The sequence below is a fragment of the Tamandua tetradactyla genome, chromosome 14 (genome assembly GCF_023851605.1).
Source record: "Tamandua tetradactyla isolate mTamTet1 chromosome 14, mTamTet1.pri, whole genome shotgun sequence".
In the NCBI taxonomy this organism is placed as follows: domain Eukaryota; kingdom Metazoa; phylum Chordata; class Mammalia; order Pilosa; family Myrmecophagidae; genus Tamandua; species Tamandua tetradactyla.
Window position 1 is genome coordinate 18158199 of NC_135340.1, and position 17676 is coordinate 18175874.

General features: G+C 36.2%; 1 pseudogene; it reads left to right on the forward strand.

Moving 5' to 3' along the window:
- The first annotated feature begins 9217 nt into the window (after positions 1–9217).
- On the forward strand, positions 9218–10273 carry LOC143655639 (small COPII coat GTPase SAR1A pseudogene; annotated as a pseudogene).
- Positions 10274–17676: the final 7403 nt, after the last annotated feature.

The window sequence follows — 17676 nt, forward strand, 5'->3', positions numbered from 1 at the left end:
ATCTATGCTATGGTCTCAATTATTTAAAATTGTATGTGCATATAGTTCAGTATGGAGGAGAACACAGAAAAATGAACCAAAACTATGGATTTGTTGAGACATATAAAAGGCAGAATAAAAAATCATGGCTAGATGTTATGAGACCTCAGATAAACATTTTTCCTTTAATGATAATTAAATATTGTATTTATTATATAAATGTAACCTATAAATAATATTATAAAATAGTCTAAGAACACATTCAAAAATCCTATAAAAAATTAGTATTCCTGTGTTCTCTAAATTTTAATTGACCCTCAACATCTGGCTTCAGCGACTAAGATTTCTTCATGACTTTGAGAGTTCATCAGGCCCTTCTCTCAAGAATTTTGAAATTAGAAACAATCAAGATCCAAGTCTAAGAAATGGGACCAGCCAGCCCTAAAAGCCAGTAGTTGTTAATGCCCACATTGCTTCCAATCAACCAGATATTTAAAAAATAATTTTAAGAAGAGGAACTCTGTTGGCCTGTAGAAGTACCAGAATAATTTTGAGTCAATGTCGAATCATAGGTACAGATTTAAATATATTTCATTCATCTTTTTTAAACCTCTAGAAGGTAGACTGATATTTTTATGGAGCAAGAAGTCTGAGGTTACTTTGCATGACATGCAAAAGTATAACTGAGAAATTAGGATTTAAGGGATAATTTTGATTACTGAATCATTATATAGATATTCCTTTTTGCTTTCTGGTATGTTGGAGTAGACAGAGGGAATTACCTGAAATCTCTGAACTGCAATCCAGCTGCCTTGATCTCTAATAATGATTGTATAGCCTTTATCTTCTGCCCCTGTGATTGTAAAAACCTGTGACTAACCTTCATTTGTACACAGTTATCCAGTTCTTCAACTTTAGAGTCTTGTTATCACTAAAGATGGACCCAATGAAGGGTCAGCCCAGAACTAACCCTCCCCAAGTCCAAAGTTATCTTGATAACTGAGACTGGATCTAACAAAAATAGGCCCACCTGACATGCGCAGTAACTTAGACCTTAACCTACAAGTCATCTGTACCTTGTTCTGCCATTTTCTTACATATGTTCTGTGACTAAGCATATAATCAATCTATGCAGGCTCAATAATTAGATCACCTCTAATTACATCATCTGGGGCAACCATGCTCATTATCCTAAACACTGCTCATCTTCTCTAATAAAACTATCAGAATTACTGAAGTTTGGGGAGAGAGATTTTGGGTCAACAGGCCATCTGCTCTTCTACTATGTGCCTAATAATAAAATTTTTCTCTCTTTGAAACTCTGGTGTCTCAGGAGTTGGTTATGGAAATTGTTGGGCAAAAGAATCCATGGCCTGTGTCCCATAACAAAAGTATGTTAGAAAGGCATATAATCAGGTTTTTCAGTCCAGGGTTTTTTCTAAGGCCTTCTGTAATTGGCCTGCTGAGAATTCCCTCAGTTTTCCCATCCAAATAAGTAAGGATAATAATTCATGAGAACTGACAAAATGCTTTACTTGATAATTTGACTCCTGGGAAACAACACAGGCTAGAAATATCATTAGTAACATTGGTTGAGAAAAGATGTAACAAACCGTATAGTCTTAGTCAGAACGTGGGAATTAGGTTTTGCCTCTTCTCCCTACTATTTGGTATTATAGTCCTATCAAAAGGTTAATTGATTTAACTGTAATTACAGCCACAAGGGAAAATGTGGAATTGAATGGTGGGCATTTTGATAACCTTTGTATGAGAGAAAGGGCACAGCCTCTTCTAAAGGAGTTCTCAGTCATTTAGGAGTGAGGCTGTTGGGGAAGGAAGTCTTATCTTTCAGGGCACACCAACTGTCAAGATAATCTGAGAGTTATTGCTGTTTACAGCTGAATGCTTGTGAAGTTGGCAAATAGGTTGTATGTACATTGCTTGTTTGAATAAAAAAGACAATGCAGTGAAGTCATAAGGGGAAAGAGTGACATTTCCCAAGAGACCAATTATGATGCAAGGTCATCATCAACCCAATGATTCCCACACATACATAAAATTCATTCTTTTATTAACACTGTAGGATGTTATTAAAATATCTACCTAACAGACTAGTGAAAAGATGGATTTCCTTTTGTTTTACTCTTGGGCCTATGCTCCACTTTGCAAAATATCTGTGTTTCTGCCAGTTGTGACAGAAGAGCCATTGGGACGTCTATAAATGCCAATCTTGCTCTTTATGGAAATGGAAATGGTTACTATGTTAATGCAGAATAAGTGGAAGCCTGTCTGGAAAGAGCACTTGGAAAGAATGGATTCTTACTTTCCTTGTCAAAGACAAAAATAATAATAGTAACAATAGTTGAAATTCATATTGCATTTTACAGTTTTCAAAGCACTTTCTCAAACATTATTTCATCTGATCTTCAAAATATATCTCTTCTGTGTAACCTGTGCTATGTTACCTAACCCCTCAGGAATTGTTTGTGCATCTGTTTAAAAAAAGGGATAATACCATTTATTTTACAAGATGTTGTGATAATATAGAGCCATTGTAAAGTATTTAGCAGCTTGCCTGGAGTGAGGGCATAATGAATGCTGGTTCTCAGCTCTTTGTCATACAACCCTTCAACACAGATGTCTCCACTCATAAGGACCAGACCTGGGTCCAGAACCCCTAACTTCTGACTGTACTGCTATGCAAAGGAAAGCAAGCGGGAAGGAGAGTATTTCACTTTAGACCTGCTATGCTCATACACTTGATCTCATTCTCATGCCTCATTGGACTGAGCTATTCAGACAGCAGAACTTGACACAAATCAAAGGAAAGAGGCTCATTTCAGTTCAACTTTCTTTATGCCATCAATCTTCACACACCTTGTCTTTAGTTTTCTTCATTCTGGATTTGTTTCTGAAACATTATATGAAATGAAAAATAGTTCTACATCAAACTCTCAATGAGGGAGATTATCTCTGAGGTATTCACATAAATAAAGGGACTGTGAAAATAGCCAAACTCCATAATTAAAAAATAGAGCAAATCACAGAAAACAAAAATTATTGACTGTGTTTTCTCCTTAACATCAATTAAGTAACTATGTGCAAAGTGCAAAACCTTCACTTGTTGATTTCTAAGATAAAAATCAATAAAATGATTTTATTTTATCATTTTTATATGTATTTTTATATCCACAGTGTATCAGAGGAGAGTAATTATAATTAAATTTCTGCCTGACTAGCAAGCAGAGAAAACTGTTTCATTTTGGATCAAAATCTTTCCAGTGAATTGGATAACACTTTTTTCCTTTACCTATCAACACTTAACAATTGCTTCTGTGTTTTATTTAGTTCAAACTATTAAAATGCTATCCTATGATTTTCAGTGAAAAGGACTCCAGAGTTTAAAGATTGATTATCATTCTAGATTGAAGGATTATTCTTCCCATTTCACTTTCTTCAAAACTTCTCTGCTTGATACCATTTTAAATGTGATATCTCCCCTTTTCACTCCCATAAAAGGAAAATGAATCTGTGACCTGAAGCCCTAGACCACTACAAGTCAAATCATGATATAATATTGATTTAGAATACAGGACCAGACAAGCAATCATTGACCTTGTCTTATCTGTATTCTCTATTCAAATGAGACTGACATGGTTGAATATATTTTTATCTGATGGCAATAATTGCGCAGATGTGATCACCTGATACAAGATTACAGTTTTTCATAAGCTTATTTAGTCTTATGTTAAATTAAGTACCTCAACCCAACTCCCATATTTCATTCATATAGGCAACTTCTCTCAACCTTTTAAGTCCTACCTTCTGGATATTTCAGCGATGACATGTGCTAGGAAGGATAGTTTATGGCCATGTTTACTTTAAGATTAGCCGCATTGGATCTGTAGTCCTCACAAATAAAAACACAAAATCACAGTGTGAAAAAGCTAATTATGGTGCTGGCAACAACTTTACCTACTAGAGATAAATCAACTGGAGAAAAATAAAGTAATAGTTTCAATTCTTATTCTGTGTTGTAAATAACACCGATATGTTGCACTTGGGGGCCTGAGCACTAGAGTACTGCCAGGAGATGACAAGAAAAGGAAAAGAGCTATCAGAATTTTTGAAGAGAGAAAAATGGAATATTCCTGCAGGAAGGTAACACTTTTTTGTAGTAGCTGCTGGTTTATTAGTCTGTTGGCTATGATTTCTTAAAGCAACAAGAACCGTCATTGTCGCAATTATGTTAAAACACTGAATGAAGCTGCATGTGAGGTATAGGGTTTTTTTTTTTTCTTTCTATTAATGTTTTAATTCTTATTCTGTTGTCTTTTTATTTCTTTTTCTAAATCGATGCAAATGTACTAAGAAATGATGAATATGCAACTATGTGATGTTATTAAGAATTACTGATTGTACATGTAGAATGGAATGATTTCTAATTGTTTTGTTAATTCTTTTTTTAATTAATAAAAAAAACTATAAAAAAAAAAAAAAAGAACCGTCATTGTCGCACATTCCTGCTAATTACACCACATGGACCTGCTTGTGTCCCTCTATTGACGGGCATGTAAGCTTTTTCCATTTTTTTTATATTGCTATCATAAACTATAACATATTGAAGATGTAGAATACAGTCCTAAAAGTTTTATTGTATCAGAAAGTATTCCAATTTAAAATTATGATACATATTGCCATAAACAGAAATGTTCCAATCTATACTCATGTTGAGGGCAAATTTCCCCACGCTCCTAAGGTGTCAGATGTTGCCACATAATTTTTACCTTTGCCGATCTGAAAAATAAAAACTCACTATTTTCATTTGCTTAGCTTTGATAATTACTGATATCAAACATATTTTACATACTTTTGGATATTTTTATTTTTTCTTTTGTGACTTCTCTTTATATGTTCTTTGCCTAGTTTTCCATAGGGATATTCATTTTTATTAATTTATAGAAATATTTAACAGCAAGAATACCAACACTTGTCTTTTATATATGTTGCAAATGTTTTATCTTTTTTTTACTTGTCCTTTACCTTAGGCAAGATATTTTTAGCTCTACAGAAGGGTTTAGTTTTTATTTTTGTGTAAAAATATAGTTTCTTTTCTATAACTCTTGGAAAGGCCTTCTCCACTCCTGGATTATTAAGTATTTATCCAGGGTTTTATTCTTTATGATTTCTTTTTAACATTTTGCTCCATCATCAACCTGGGATTTACTTTAAAAATTCGAGTGGGATGATAAGAACCACCTTCTTTGTGTTTTTTCAGAGCTGTTAACTTGGAAAATTTTGCCATAATGACATTTACTGAATATATTACTTTTATCACATACTAAATTCTTATGTATTCCTACCTCTACTTCTGGATTTCTGTTTCTATCCTGAACCACTTATTTGTCTATACCTATATCTGTACCACTCTACTATAATTATTACTGTAATTTTAAAATAAATTTGCTATTTGGTATATTAAAATTCCCTTATCACTTTTCTTTTACATATATTTTCTATATGTTCTTATATTTTTAGTCTTTCAAATGATTAAGTTCATTTTATCAACTCACATTAGTTTATTGCATTTCTGAATTGTTAGGAAAAATTAGTTTCAATAATATTTAACCTAGAAAACACTTAAATGTCCATCAATAGGGTGTTTATCAATTAAATTCATTCATACTTATAGAATATCATATATGGCCATTAAAAAGAATGGGAGATTCTTATATGTTGTCACATGGAAGACTCAATAAGATAATTTAGTTTTTTAAAAACAACTTACAGGACTTCTGCTTCTGGTAAAATGAAGGATTATTTTTCTATATTTTTCTCACTAAATACAACTAAAACCCCTGGATAATATGCACAAAGCAAACATAAGAAGACTCTGAAAGATGGAAAGAAGAAGGCAGACCTGCTAGAGTCCACAACAAATGGTAAGTTCTAGGGTTTTCTTTTTGCCACATATACCCCAGACTTGGAGCTGAGGAGTCAGCAACCCAGTACTGATGAGTACAAACAGTAAAAGGTCCAATGAAAGCCTTTTCTCTATAGCCAATGTACCAAACAAGAAACAGCTTAGCAAGACAGAAAACCTTGTTTTTAACGGTTTTTTTGTGTGTCTGTGAAATATAACATATATACAAAAATGCAATCCATTTCAAAGTACATTTTAACAAGTAGTTATAGAACAGATTTCTGAGTTTGGTATGGGTTACAGTTCTACAGTTTGAGCTTTTTCCTTCTAGCTGTTCCAAAACACTGTAGACTAAAAGAAATAGCAATATAATGATTTAGCAGTCATCTTATTTGTTAAATCCTATCTTCTCTGTTATAACTCCTCCTTCTCCTTTGATCCTTCTCCCAATCCTTATGGATATTAGGATAATGCCCATTTTAACCCTTCATTGATTCCTCATTCATTCATTCATTCACTAAATGCTTTATAATCACCTACCATGTGTGCCAGACATTGTGCTAAACTCTTAAAAACATAATCCTTGTTCTCAAAGAACCTTTAGTCTAGTGGGAAAGATAGGCAATACCACACTGTTTTGATTATTGCGGCTTTACAGTAAGTTTTAAATTTTTTAGTGTAACTCCTCCAACTTTGTTCTTTTAAAAAAATTTTGGTTATTCTAGGTCATTGGCATATAGCTCTTAGGACCAGTTTATCAAATCGCTCTAAAATAACCTACTAGAACTTTGATTAGAGATTACATTGAATCTATAGATTAATTTGGGAAGAACTGCCATCTTAACAATATTAAGTCCCCCAGTCCATGAAAATGAAATGTCTCTCCATATATTTAGATCTTTAATTCCTTTCAGTAATGTTTTGCAGTTTTGAGCGTACATCTTATATTTATTTTTAAAAATTTATTCCTATTTTATTCTTTTTGATGCTCTTGTAAATGGAATTGCTTTATTAATTTTAATTTTGGATTGTTCATTGCTGGTATATAAAAGTACAATCGAGTTGTATATATTAATCTTTTATCCTGTAACCCTGCTAAACTCATTTATTGGTTATCTATTTTCCTAGTGCTTTATACAACATTGCTTCTGATCAAGGAACTCACTTCACAGCAAATGAAGTGTGATAATGGGTCCATGCCCATGGAATTCACCAGTCTTATTATTTTTTCCATCATCCTGATGCAGTTGGCTTGATAAATGGTAGAATAGCCTTTGAAGACTCAGGTACAGTGCCAGTACCTTGCAGGGCTACGGCAATGTTCCCCAGAGGCTGTACATCCTCTAAAACAGTACCCATATTATGGCACTGTTCCTCCCATACCAAGGATTCACAGGCTCAGGAATCAAGGAATACAAATGGGAATGGCATCACTCACTATTCCTCCTAGTGATCTGCTAACAAAATTTTTGCCTCTTGCCCCCATGACCTTGTGATATGTTGGTCACAGTTCTTAGTTTCAAAGGGAGGAATACTTCTACCAGGAGCATGTGATTCTATTGGAATTTAAAATTAAGACTGTCACTTGCCTACTTTGGATACTCCATGGCTCTGAATCAACAGGCAAAGAAGAGAGGTACTTTACTGATGGGGTTGACTGATCCTGATTACCAAGGGGAAATTGGTCGGCTACTATATAATGACAGTAAGGAATTCCATGTCCGGAATACAGGAGATTCCATATGATATCTATCAGTTCTACCAGGCCCTGTGATTAGTCAGTGGAAAATGACAAAAACTGAATTCAGGCAGGACTGCCTATGATCCAGACCCTTCAGAAATGAATATTTGGGTCACCCCACTATGCACAGAACCATAACCAACTGAAGTTCTTGCTGAGAGGAAAGGGAATATGGAATGGGTAGTGGAAGAAAGTAGTTCTGAGTGCCAGCTACAACTACAAGCCAGTTGCCAAAACAAGGACTATGATTGTAAGGAATTATTCTTCTTTATTTTGTTATCAATATGTTTATATTTTTGGGTTTTTTTTTTAATTTTTTGGATTTTGTGTGTGTTCATATATATATATATACTGTCTTTCTTCCCTCCATTTTACCCTTATCATTTAACATAAGATACATTAATAATAGTTAACTTTACTTCACCATATTTAAGTTACATGGTATCAATAGCTTTTACTTTCTGCTGGACCTCTAGGTTTCTACTGTATTTGCCTTCAGGCTTCCAGACAGCCAGAGATGTATGGAATTCTTATCAAGCTTCTCAATGGCTATTTTATTTCCAGATATCCCTATTAAATTTCTCACTAGTCCTCTTATCTGTCTTTCACCCCAACCAAGACCTGAGGCTAAGAGAGATACAGGCTTTTCCTGTTCTTTGCTGGATATAGGTTTTCTGCCCTTCATTCCAAATCAAGTCAGCCTCCTCCAGCAGCCAAACTAATGGTTTTCTCAGACAGCGTTGCCCTAAGGAAAATAACAGCCCCAGCAAACGGGAGTGAGGGAGTTGAGCAGCCCCAGGTAAGGACAGCACAGACTCCCATTCTTTCCGCAGTGTTTCATGAATATATCACTCTCAATTTGTTGCTTGCCTTTGGTTAAGTTTCCTGATCTCTAAAATGATTGATTTTTATAATTTTGTTTGGTTTTATAGTTATTTTTGGAGAGATTGGTGAACCTCTTTACTTCCACCATGGTCAGAACTTTCTTAGTAATTTTACACCTTTTCTCCTATGGTTGTCTGAAATTTTTTGCTTTTTGTGGGTTTTTTTGGGGGGGGGTGCATAGGTCAGGAATCGAACCCAGGCCTCTCGCATGGCAGGGGAGCATTCTATGATTTTTTGTTTGTTTGTTTTTGAGAGTGATACTTTAATCATGTTTTGCAATCCGTTGACCCTTCCTTGAGTCATTCGCTGTAGATATAGACAGCTATGTCTATTCTACTCTGTCATTTTTAATATGGCTTGCCAATCCTCCAGGTTTGTGCAATAATGTGGAAGCCAGAAGTTAGGAGACATAACTTCTGGTTGCATAATTGGTTGCATTTAAATAACCACTGAAAAAAGGAAGAAGTGGGAAAGGGGAAAGAAATCTCTATCTAGAAGGAAAGAAAATCTTCACACATTCATTTGACAAGCAAGTCCGTATATACAGAATCATTCAAGACACGTTAAGAAAGGAAGGGAAAGTCTTTGGTGCTGCTAGTCTGTATAGCCTGAGAGGGTCGAGGCTGCCGCTGCCGCCCCTCTCCCCCCACCCCCCCCATTGGAGCCCCTCTGGCCGTTAGTCTGGGAGCCGCGCGGGGGGAGGGAGCCAGAACCAGAGGAGCTGGGCGGACACCAGTAGAAAGCATTAATAATGTCTTTCATCTTTGAGTGGATCTACAATGGCTTCAGCAGTGTGCTCCAGTTCCTAGGACTCTACAAGAAATCTGGAAAACTTGTATTCTTGGGTTTGGACAATGCGGGTAAAACTACTCTTCTACACATGCTCAAAGATGACAGAATGGGCCCACATGCTCCAACACTACATCCAACATCAGAAGAGCTGACAATTGCTGGAATGACTTTTACAACTTTTGACCTTGGTGGGCATGAGCAAGCACGTCGAGTATGGAAAAATTATCTCCCAGCAATTAATGGGATTGTCTTTCTGGTGGACTGTGCAGATCATGCTCACCTCATGGAATCCAAAGTTGAATTTAATGCTTTAATGACTGATGAAACAATATCCAATGTGCCAATCCTTATCTTGGGTAATAAAATTGACAGAACAGATGCAATCAGTGAAGAAAAACTCCGGGAAATATTTGGACTTTATGGACAAACCACAGGAAAGGGAAATGTGACCCTGAAGGAGCTGAACGCCCGCCCCATGGAAGTGTTCATGTGCAGTGTGCTCAAGAGGCAAGGCTACGGCGAGGGTTTCCGCTGGCTTTCTCAGTATATTGACTGATGTGTGGACGGTGAAAATAAAAGAGTTTTACTTCTCTGGACTGATCCTATTCACAGCTTCCTCATGAACTTTTCTAGTAAAACAAGGAAAGCTCTCCAACCATGTCTGGCGTTGAGAAGCCAGGAATCTCTGGTCAGCTCTCTCATCACCCAGTGGTGACATGTGCTCTTCTCCACACTATTGGGAGGTAACACTGCCCCACGTGCTGGTGCAGGTCTGTATCCTGGGACTTGGAAGCTGGCAGAATTTGCCGAGTTAAGCTGTGTGCCATCATGGGGCACCTGAAAAGAAAAACACGTCTCACCACTGTGGTTGATTTAAAAGAAAGTGATTCTATTTTTAAAAGAAAGTGTTGTTAATGTAATTGGTGTTCCTCCTAACTTTTCAGTTCACGATTTACTTGGTCCAGAGTTTTCTATTCTTTTTTTTAATATAGTGAATGGCATTTAGATATTTCATAAAATTATGAACTGATACACATGGGAGGCCAGAGCTCAGCTGGTGAACTTACTCCTGTTGAATTAGCAGGTTGATGAGAGGAGACCCCTGAGCTCACCAGTCTCTATAACTGCCTTGTAGTGGGTTGTATCCCCTGTGCACACAGAACTAGGAAGGGGGCATGATCCTGGCCTTCACATTTGCATCAAGTTTCCACTCTGGTTAGCTAGGGTCTTTCTTCATCAAGGAATGTGTAGCAGATTGTTTACTGAGCAGTTAATTATAGAATGGGTGGTTGTTATTATTACTTACAAAATTAGGAATTTCAGTCAGTCTCTGCTTTTATACTGTCATGAAATTTCATTTATCCCTATAGCAACTTCCTTACTTATTTTCAGGTATAAAAAGTGATGTTTGCCTCATGAAAGAGTTGAGACTGATTCCAGGTCACCCGAGTTGTCTCATATTGCAGATATGTTCCAGTTACTTTTGTACATATGCTTGGGGACAAAATTTCTGAAAGGAGAGTAAAACAGGGCAAAGTTTAAAACAGCGTAAAGGCTCTTAATTCTGTAAGATTAGGACTTGAAAACCTGATATTATTGTAACACTTGTCTGAATCTAGGAAAGGTTTATACCATGAAATTCCTCTTGCAGAATTTGTTTTGTTTTATTAGTCTGGTCTTGAGTGCTGTCTTTTTCCTCATAGCTTTTCTCGTTATCAGTTATCTAGTTTTTGTTGTATAAAGTAAAGGTTAACATCTGTAGCTTTCCCAGATTTTTTTTTTTTTTTTGGTATGAAATTGTCTTTTCCAGAAATATACTGAGGAGTGCATTAATCCAAGAACTTCTGTAGAGCTGTTCCTGTTGAGCCAGTACCACTTATCAGATCGTAAACACCCAGTATAAAGGTGTCGGCATCCCCAGTAGTGTGCATGAGGATTCTTTTTATAGCATTCTATTTCTCCGAATGCTATTTGTGAAATTGGACCTAAGTTCCACCCTCGTAGTAAAAGACGAAGGGATATATGGTCTTAAGATAGGAGGCTGTCTTCATTTTTCCTTTAATGAGAGATTAGAGGTAATTTCCTCAAAATTGAAAGTTGTGATGATGATGCTTATTTGAAGAGGGTTGAACCAAACTTAGTGGATTCCTGCTTCTGATGTGAGGATGGGGAAAATGTGGATTACATATTCCTGGGGATGTGAGAATATTGTACTTTAATTGGATTTCTCAATCTCAGTCCTCAGTACTGCCTTTGTTGGCAAAACAGGGCAGGTACTGAATGCAGAGGCTTGATGAAGTTAAGTCTGGGAAGAGCATGCATGTTTTTTATCAGCAAGGCATAAGACAAAGTTGTTGTTTTGGCAAGGGAGTAAAGCCTTGAGTGAAAAAGTCTAGCTAACAGTGAATTAACTAGGTAGTTGACTTTTACACTTTTTTTCTTTTGGCTAAAGGTTACCCATACTTCTCTATCCAGAGGCATGAAAAGTGTGGTTGCTTCAGTGTTAGTTTTCTTGTTTTTGTTTCTTTCCTATTTGTCCCTACTCACATGGTAGGAAGCTAGAAAATATGATAGGGCAGCTCTTTGTGAAAGTGGTTTATTTTGGCCACTGGAGAAAGGGTATTGAAAAGGCAAGTAGCACCAGTCTCTTTGTTGCCCCACTAGACACCATTCCTATAATACTATACCCGAAAGAAAATGCTGGAAGGAGCTCTGCTTCAAACAGTGAGCATCAGAGCTTTGTACAGAAACTGTTATGAATTGACATTTTTCATTCTGTTTATCGGAGTTCATATATGTCCTATTTCAGGAAAAGCGAAACAGTCATTTACAAAAGAAAGTCATTCTATATCCTAAGCATTTTAATAAAAAGTTGAAACAAAAAAAAAGAAAGAAAGGGAAAGAGAAAACTAATATTTTGTTGATAGTCTACTTTGTACCTGGCTCTAAGACAGGTGCTTTACCTACAGTAACTGATTTAATTATCTCAATAATCTTATTGAGTTTTGCTCTCTACATTTTACAGAGGATAAAACTAAGCTATAGCAGACAGGTTAATTGCCCAAAGACAGCTAGACAGTAAGTGATAGAGATCAGCTTTAAAGCCACACAGTGATTATCAAGGACTACCTTGTTTATATATGTTCCTACATATAAGGTAGAGTTATCTCCTATATGTATAGACAGTGTTTTTTGGTTTGCTAAAGCTTCCAGAGTGCAATATACCAGAAATGGAATGGATTTTTTAAAAAGGGAATTTATTAAGTTGCAAGTTTACAGTTCTAAGGCTATAAAAATGCCCAAACTAAGGTATCCAGGGAAAGACACCTTGACACAAGAAAGCTTGATGGATCCAGAACACCTGTCAGCTAGGAAAGCATGTGGCTGGCATCTGCTGGATCCTTTGGATTCTGGTTTCCCTGGGGGCATTTGGCTTCTAACTTCCTGGTGGCATTTTCTTTCCGCATCTCCAAACATGTGGGTCTCATATGTTTGGATGCATCTTCTCTCTCTTGGAACTCCAAGCATCTAAACTTCCTTCAAAATGTTTCCAGTAAACTAACCAAGACCCACCTTGAATGGGTGGACAATAACTATAGCTGAGAACTATATTTAAGAGAAAATAGTGAATTATCATAGATTCTTTAACAGGGGTATCATAATGAGCACTATAGTAGAGGTGGACCTTTCTGGTAGAAATGTATATGAAGGCCTAGAATGGAGAGAGATAAAAAGCAGAAGGACTAGCTACAGGGCCTATTATAATAATAAAGATATAATATAAGAGAGACTAAGGATGAAAATGACAGTGGCAAGAAAGAAAAAAGTGTGAGACAAGGAGGAAGAATTATCAGAATTTAGTGAATGATTGAATGCAGCAGGCTAAGGAAAAGAATGAATCAAAACAATTACAGAGTAGGGTGAAACCAGGAGAATGATGAGAGTTGGAAGGCTCTCAGGATGCAAGTAATAGAAAAAGGTTCTGTTTTTGACACATAAATGTTTTTGTGCTGGCATAATATCTAAGTGGAGATATTGTTATAGACCTAATTGTGCCTTCCAAAAAGATATATTGAAGTCCTAACCCCTAGTACCTCATAATGTGACCTTATTTAGAAATAGGGTCATTGCAAATGGAATTGCTAGAGGGTTGGCCCTTAAACAATATGACTGGTGTCCTTAGAAAAAGAGGAAATTCAGACAGATGGAGAGACAAGGATAGATACTTGTTCTAGTTTGCTAGCTGCTGGAATGCAATATACCAGAAAGAGAATGGCTTTTAAAAAGGGGGAATGTAATAAGTTGCTAGTTTACAGTTCTTAGGCCAAGAAAATGTCCCAATTAAACAAGCCTATCAAAATTCCAATCAAAGGAAAGAAACCTTGATTCAAGAAGACCGATGAAGTTTAGGGTTTTTCTCTCAAGTGAGAAGGTACATGGTGAACACAGGGCTTCTCTCTCAACTGGAAAGGTACATGGTGAACAGGGCATCATCTGCTAGCTTTCTCTCCTGGCTTCTGGTCTCATGAAGCTCCCCAGGAGGCGTTTTCCTTCTTCATCACCAAAGGTCTCTGGCTCATGGACTCTCTGCTTCGTGGTGCTGCAGTATTCTCTGCTCTCTCTGAATCTCTCATTCTCCAAAATATTTCTTCTTTTAGGACTCCAGAAACTTATCAAGACCCACCCAAATGGGTGGGGACATGTTGTTACCTAACCCAGCTTAACAACCGCTCTTGATTAAATCACATCTCCAGGGAGATGATCTGAGTACAGTTTCAAACATACAGTATTGAATAGGGATTATTCTGCCTTTACAAAATGGGATATTGATTAAAACATGGCTTTTCTAGGGGACATACATCCTTTCAAACCAGCGCAATACTTGAGAGAATGTCATGTCACAACTGATTCAGAGAGACCATGGATTGTAAGCCACTGACAGAAGTAGAAGAGTCATGGAACAGATTCTTCCCTATGGACTTCAGGGGATGCATGACCCTGATGACACCTTGACTTTGGGCTTTCTAGCTTCCAGAACTGTGAGACACTAAATTTCTGTTGTTTTAAGCCACCTAGTTTGTGGTATTTTGTTACAGCAGCCTTAGGAAATCAACAACGATAAATGGGAAGAGAGCTGCCTACAAATATAGGTCTGTAAGGTAAAAAATAATATTTGAAGCTATGTGAGTATATAACTATACTTAGAAAGTAACTACCCTTTAGGGGTCAAGATCTGAGTCTTAGAGAGCATCAGACAAGTCAAATATCATAAGAATTAAAGAGAAATAACAAGTGGCAAATAGCATACATCCAAATTAGGATTTTTAGAAAGAATAGAATAGTCAATAATTGTGAAAGCAGAAGAAAAGCCCAAGATTTAAAAAGAGCATTTATCACACAAAAACAGGTACATGAATATTCATAGCAGCTTTATCCATAATAGCCAGAAACTGGAAACTATCCAAATGTCCTTAATCTGCTAAATTGTTAAACAAACTGTGGTACATCCATACCATGGAACGCTACTCAACAATGAACAGGAATAAACTACTAATGCATATAACAACTTGGGTGGATCTCAAGAAAATCATGCTGAGTGAAAAAAAGCCAATCTCAAGAGGTTACATATTGCATTATTCCATATATATAATATTGTCCAAAATATATAGGTATGGAGAACAGATTAGTGGTGCCAGGAGTTGGAGGATGGGTGAGAGTGCAGGAAACTATAATGGAGTAGCACAGGAGATCTTTGTGATATGGAACAGTTCTGTATCTTGATTATGGTGGTGATAACACAACTTACATATGTAATAAAATTGCATAGAATGATACATACACATACACAAATGAGTGTATAGAAAATTGGTGAAATCTGAATAAGGTCTATGGATTTTGTCAATGTCAGTGTTACATAAGATGTTACCATTGAGGGAAACTGTGAAGAACATAGGACCTCTTGATATTATTTTTTTAAACTTCCTGTGAATCCATAATCATTACAAAATAAAAGAAGAAAAGAAAGCAGCAGTATCTGTGTCAAGGATAAAAAAAAGGTTATTAGGTTTATCCAGGAGCAGTTAATTTTAGAATATTTTGAGGGCAGTGGTGTTTTGGTTTGCTAAAGCTGCTGGAATGCAATATACGAGAAATGGAATGGCTTTTATAAAAGGAAATTTATTAAGTCACAGGTTTACTGATGATTTAACAAATGAGCATTCTGGTTTACAACCAGCAATGAAATATCCTTGCAGTAATGATTAGACTATTGCTTGCCTAACCAGACAACTGGGCACCTTCACATGGCCAAGGTGACATCAGAATCTAACCAGCACAGCTCCCTAAAGTGTTGTCCAATTTTTACTCCCACTAGAGTTTGATTTTCCATTAATATAGTGAAACTTTTCAATTTTAGACAATGTTTTAGTTTACTAATCTGCGGAATGTAATATGCCAGATATGGAATGGCTTTTATAAAAGGGATTTATTAAGTTATAAGTTTACAGTTCTAAGGCCATAAAAATGTCCAAACTAAGGCATCCAGAGAAAGATACCTTGACTAAAGAAAGGCCAATGGGTCTGGAGCACCTCTGTGAGCTGGAAAGGCATGAGGCTGGCATCTGCTGGCCCTTTGGCTTCAAGCTTCAAACAGCTTCCTCAGGGGCATTTTCTCTCCCCATCACCAAACCTCTCTGTCTGTGTCAGCTCTAAGCTTTCTCCAAAATGGTTCCCTCTTAAAGGACTCCAGTAAGCAGATTAAAGCTCACCTTGAATGGGCAAGTGAGTCAAACTACCTAATCAAAAAGTCCCACCCACAATTGGATGTGCCACACCTCTATGGAAACAACTTAATCAAAAAGACCCACCCAAACAATAGGTCTGCCCCCACAAGTGTGAATTAGGATTGAAAGAACATGGCTTTTTTGGGTATACAACAGTCTCAAATCAGCACAACTAATCTGATAGTTGTGGAATAGTATCTTATTATATATTGACCATATATTCATAAGCTAATTTTCCATACTGTATTTCATTTTCTATGAATTACCTTTGCTTCTTCTTTTCCAGTTTGTCTCTGGAGTGGTTTGTCTTTTTCTTTTTGATTGTAGGAGTTCTTTATATATTCTGCATATACTAATTCTTTGTTAGTTTCATGCACTACAAATACTTCCAATAGTGAGACTATGTCATATTTATCTCCAGCAACCAGAAGAATATCTAGAATAATATAAAATGAGAAAAATGTGCATAATTTTTTTAAAAATGAGAAGGGGGAGAGGTAAAAAGAGGGATAGTGCAATTTCATACATCATTCGGACTATGCTATAGGCATTTGAAGAAAACCGCACAATAGACTTGACGGAACTAGTCATCAACTCATTTTCATTCAAATACTGATTTATTAAAAATTTTACCACCATAACCTCAGGATATTTTGTGTTGTTGGTGATGATGGTGATGGTGATGGTGACTTTGTTTTGTTTTTAGTCAATCTGGACAACTATTTTTTTTTAACCAACAGTGATTTTTTCCTTTGCCCCCTTTTAAGCAAGACACTACAGCTGAAAAGCCACATAACTAGATTAATAAATGTTAGTTTATGACCTCTTAAGATTGTTTCGTTACTGTTCTTTCTTATCACCCCATTTTTTCTATAGAAGGCACAATAACATTAAAGATACATATAATACACATTTGCTTCCCTCGGGCATAGGAATTATATTGGGGCTATTTCCATATAGTCAGTATCCTCCTAGACCATCTCTGTAGATGCCAATTAGAAGATTAGCATCTTTTTTCTCTCTCTTTCTTTCCTATTAAATAGTCACACAAAAGCTGAGCTGACAAATTACTCTCTCCATGGTGCTCAACAAAGACAGACAATAGATCATCATCATTTACTATACTCAAATCCTGTTAATCACAGATTAATGAGAACATGTCTAGTGGGGAAGAAATTACCAGAATGTGGGCCTATTGGCTTGTTACTGATGTAACATCTGCTCTGGCTTTACCTTTAGTGTCATGTCATCTTTTATCACATTGAAATAATGTTTGCTCCAGAAACATAATTAAGATAATGGAGCAGATTCAGAGCCCTTCCCTTAATAATTAAAGAACTGGGGTTATATTTCTTAGTACAGTGGCTTTTAAAAACTAATTTCCCTCTGTTCTTGATTATTTCCTTTTTCTTTTGCTAATAATGAACTATCAAATCTTGTTTCTCTCTCTCTCTCTCTCTCTCTCTCTCTCTCTCTCTCTCTCTCTCTCTCTTTCTGTAAACTATGTAGTTAGTCCTCATACTCAAAACTAGGACAAAATCAGAGTTTGAGTACTTTTTTCTTTTATTGAGATA